At 28.2% G+C, this 5,322-nt stretch overlaps 1 long non-coding RNA gene across 4 annotated transcripts; it reads right to left on the bottom strand.

Annotated features, from left to right (window-relative positions):
* Positions 1–1,257: 1,257 nt before the first annotated feature.
* On the bottom strand, positions 1,258–5,016 carry LOC127142219 (uncharacterized). Of its 4 annotated transcripts, none has more exons than XR_007812699.1 (3): positions 4,332–5,016; positions 3,582–3,862; positions 1,258–1,444 (listed from the first exon to the last, which is right to left on the bottom strand). It is a non-coding gene; the product is annotated as an uncharacterized LOC127142219 (long non-coding RNA). The 4 variants fall into 4 exon arrangements; XR_007812698.1 differs by lacking the exon at positions 1,258–1,444 and adding an exon at positions 2,413–2,592; XR_007812701.1 differs by lacking the exon at positions 1,258–1,444 and adding an exon at positions 2,413–2,592 and having other exon boundaries at positions 3,582–3,647.
* Between the last annotated feature and the right edge of the window lie 306 nt (positions 5,017–5,322).

The following is a 5,322-nucleotide window of genomic DNA, read 5'->3' as shown; positions in this document are numbered from 1 at the left end:
AGGTTAGGGTTACAGCTTTTTAGCCAGAGTTAGGGTTAGGGTTACAGCTTTTTAGCTAAAGGTTAGGGTTAGGGTTATTAGCCAGAGGGTTAGGTTAGGGTTATGGCTTGTAGCCACTTGTAGCCAAGGTTAGGGTTACGGCTTTTAGTACCTTGAGGAAAAGTTGATATTTTTACAAAGTCATTTTTGTGATACTAATTTGTAAACACAAAAACTCAACCCTAACCACAACCCTAAACTAAGCCTTTAGTCTGTTCAAGACATGTTTAACAAAGCACATCAAACGACAGATGTTTGACAAGTTGCAGACACTTTATTTTATTCTCTCAACCCGCAATAGTGATGAGCACATATAGGCATATGCTTCCACATATCTTAACATTTTTAACAACATTTATCTACTTTGGTGGTTATCTTCAGGTGATGTGGTCCTCTTTGCCTGCTTTTCCACCTGCAGAGAAAAACCAAAAGAAATTGACGCCTTACTATACTATGATATTTTTGTGGTTTTTGATGTCTTACTATACTATTACATTTTTTGATGCCTCAATTTACTATATTTTTTGACCATTTTTGACGCCTTACTATGATATTTTTTGATGGTTTTTATTTAATGTCTTACTATACTATTACATTTTTTGATGTCTTACTATACTATGACATTTTTTGACCATTTTTGATGCCTAACTATACTATGATATTTTTGTGTGGTTTTTGATGCCTTACTATACTATGACATTTTTTGACCATTTTTGATGCCTTACTATACTATGACATTTTTTGATGGTTTTTGATGTCTTACTATACTATTAAATTTTTTGATGCCTCAATTTACTATGATATTTTTTGACCGTTTTTGACGCCTTACTAAACTATGCTATTTTTTGACCATTTTTGACATCTTAGTATACTATGACATTTTTTGATGGTTTTTGATGCTTTACTATGATATTTTTTGATGGTTTTTATTTAATGTCTTACTATACTATGACATTTTTTGACCATTTTTGATGCCTAACTATACTATGATATTTTTGTGTGGTTTTTGATGCCTTACTATACTATGATATTTTTTGATGGTTTTTGACGTCTTACTATACTATCACATTTTTTGATGGTTTTTGATGTCTTACTATACTATGACATTTTTTGATGCCTCAATTTACTATGATATTTTTTGACCGTTTTTGACGCCTTACTAAACTATGCTATTTTTTGACCATTTTTGACATCTTAGTATACTATGATATGTTTTGATGGTTTTTATTTAATGTCTTACTATACTATTACATTTTTTGATGTCTTACTATACTATGATATTTTTGTGTGGTTTTTGATGCCTTACTATACTATGACATTTTTTGACCATTTTTGACGCCTTACTATACTATTACATTTTTTGATGCCTCAATTTACTATGACATTTTTTGACCATTTTTGACATCTTACTATACTATGACATTTTTTGATGTCTTACTGAGACATTTTTTGACCATTTTTGATGCCTTACTATACTGACATTTTTTGATGGTTTTTGATGTCTTACTATACTATGACATTTTTTGATGGTTTTTGACGCTTGACTATGATATTTTTTGATGGTTTTTATTTAATGTCTTACTATACTATTACATTTTTTGATGTCTTACTATACTATGACATTTTTTGACCATTTTTGATGCCTAACTATACTATGATATTTTTGTGTGGTTTTTGATGCCTTACTATACTATGATATTTTTTGATGGTTTTTGACGTCTTACTATACTATGACATTTTTTGACCATTTTTGATGTCTAACTATACTATAACATTTTTTGACCATTTTTGACATCTTACTATACTATGACATTTTTTGATGTCTTACTATGACATTTTTTGATGGTTTTTGAAATCTTACTATACTATTACATTTTTTGATGGTTTTTGACGTCTTACTATACTATGATATTTTTGTGTGGTTTTTGATGCCTCAATTTACTGAGACATTTTTTGACCATTTTTGATGCCTAACTATACTATGATATTTTTGTGTGGTTTTTGACGTCTTAATATACTATGACATTTTTTGATGGTTTTTGACGCCTTACTATACTATCACATTTTTTGATGGTTTTTGATGTCTAACTATACTATAACATTTTTTGACCATTTTTGACATCTTACTATACTATGACATTTTTTGATGTCTTACTATGACATTTTTTGATGGTTTTTGAAATCTTACTATACTATTACATTTTTTGATGGTTTTTGACGTCTTACTATACTATGATATTTTTGTGTGGTTTTTGATGCCTCAATTTACTGAGACATTTTTTGACCATTTTTGACGCCTTACTAAACTATGCTATTTTTTGACCATTTTTGACATCTTAGTATACTATGACATTTTTTGACCGTTTTTGACGCCTTACTATACTATGACATTTTTTGACCATTTTTGATGCCTAACTATACTATGATATTTTTGTGTGGTTTTTGATGCCTTACTATACTATGACATTTTTTGACCATTTTTGACGCCTTACTATACTATGACATTTTTTGATGCCTCAATTTACTATGACATTTTTTGACCATTTTTGACACCTTACTATACTATGACATTTTTTGATGCCTCAATTTACTATGACATTTTTTGACCATTTTTGATGCCTAACTATACTATGATATTTTTGTGTGGTTTTTGATGCCTTACTATACCATGACATTTTTTGATGGTTTTTGATGCCTTACTATACTATCACATTTTTTGATGGTTTTTGATGTCTTACTATGCTATGACATTTTTTGACCATTTTTGATGCCTTACTATACTATGACATTTTTTGATGCCTCAATTTACTATGCTATTTTTTGACCATTTTTGACATCTTAGTATACTATGATATTTTTTGATGGTTTTTGACGCTTTACTATGATATGTTTTGATGGTTTTTATTTAATGTCTTACTATACTATTACATTTTTTGATGTCTTACTATACTATGATATTTTTGTGTGGTTTTTGATGTCTTACTAAACTATGCTATTTTCTTGACCGTTTTTGATGCCTTACTATACTATGACATTTTTTGATGGTTTTTGATGTCTTACTATACTATTACATTTTTTGATGCCTCAATTTACTATGACATTTTTTGACCATTTTTGACATCTTACTATACTATGACATTTTTTGATGTCTTACTATGACATTTTTTGATGGTTTTTGAAATCTTACTATACTATTACATTTTTTGATGGTTTTTGACGTCTTACTATACTATCACATTTTTTGATGGTTTTTGATGTCTTACTAAACTATGCTATTTTTTTGACCATTTTTGACGCCTTACTAAACTATGCTATTTTTTGACCATTTTTGACATCTTAGTATACTATGATATTTTTTGATGGTTTTTGACGCTTTACTATGATATGTTTTGATGGTTTTTATTTAATGTCTTACTATATTATTACATTTTTTGATGTCTTACTATACTATGACATTTTTTGACCATTTTTGACGCCTTACTATACTATTACATTTTTTGATGCCTCAATTTACTATGACATTTTTTGAACATTTTTGACACCTTACTATACTATTACATTTTTTGATGCCTCAATTTACTATGACATTTTTTGACCATTTTTGATGCCTTACTATACTGACATTTTTTGATGGTTTTTGACGCTTTACTATGATATTTTTTGATGGTTTTTATTTAATGTCTTACTATACTATTACATTTTTTGATGTCTTACTATACTATGACATTTTTTGACCATTTTTGATGCCTAACTATACTATGATATTTTTGTGTGGTTTTTGATGCCTTACTATACTATGACATTTTTTGATGGTTTTTGACGCCTTACTATACTATCACATTTTTTGATGGTTTTTGATGTCTAACTATACTATGACATTTTTTGACCATTTTTGACATCTTACTATACTATGACATTTTTTGATGTCTTACTATGACATTTTTTGATGGTTTTTGAAATCTTACTATACTATTACATTTTTTGATGGTTTTTGACGTCTTACTATACTATGATATTTTTGTGTGGTTTTTGATGCCTCAATTTACTGAGACATTTTTTGACCATTTTTGACGCCTTACTAAACTATGCTATTTTTTGACCATTTTTGACATCTTAGTATACTATGACATTTTTTGACCGTTTTTGACGCCTTACTATACTATGATATTTTTGTGTGGTTTTTGATGCCTTACTATACTATGACATTTTTTGACCATTTTTGACGCCTTACTATACTATGACATTTTTTGATGCCTCAATTTACTATGACATTTTTTGACCATTTTTGACACCTTACTATACTATGACATTTTTTGATGCCTCAATTTACTATGACATTTTTTGACCATTTTTGATGCCTAACTATACTATGATATTTTTGTGTGGTTTTTGATGCCTTACTATACTATGATATTTTTTGATGGTTTTTGACGTCTTACTATACTATGACATTTTTTGATGGTTTTTGATGTCTTACTATACTATGACATTTTTTGATGGTTTTTGACGCTTTACTGTGATATTTTTTGATGGTTTTTATTTAATGTCTTACTATACTATTACATTTTTTGATGTCTTACTATACTATGACATTTTTTGACCATTTTTGATGCCTAACTATACTATGATATTTTTGTGTGGTTTTTGATGCCTTACTATACTATGATATTTTTTGATGGTTTTTGACGTCTTACTATACTATGACATTTTTTGACCATTTTTGATGTCTAACTATACTATGATATTTTTGTGTGGTTTTTGATGCCTTACTATACTATCACATTTTTTGATGGTTTTTGATGTCTTACTATACTATGACATTTTTTGACCATTTTTGATGCCTAACTATACTATGATATTTTTGTGTGGTTTTTGATGCCTCAATTTACTGAGACATTTTTTGACCATTTTTGACGTCTTACTATACTATGACATTTTTTGATGGTTTTTGATGTCTTACTAAACTATGCTATTTTTTTGATGCCTTACTATACTATGACATTTTTTGATGGTTTTTGATGTCTTACTATACTATTACATTTTTTGATGCCTCAATTTACTATGACATTTTTGGACCATTTTTGACATCTTACTATACTATGACATTTTTTGATGGTTTTTGATGTCTTACTAAACTATGCTATTTTTTTGACCATTTTTGACGCCTTACTAAACTATGCTATTTTTTGACCATTTTTGACATCTTAGTATACTATGATATTTTTTGATGGTTTTTGACGCTTTACTATGATATGTTTTGATGGTTTTTATTTAATGTCTTAC

Source organism: Lates calcarifer, unplaced genomic scaffold, assembly GCF_001640805.2.
Source record: "Lates calcarifer isolate ASB-BC8 unplaced genomic scaffold, TLL_Latcal_v3 scaffold_19_42, whole genome shotgun sequence".
Lineage (NCBI taxonomy): Eukaryota > Metazoa > Chordata > Actinopteri > Centropomidae > Lates > Lates calcarifer.
The sequence above is the reverse complement of the archived record's forward strand: the minus strand, read 5'-3'. Positions and strand labels throughout refer to the sequence as shown.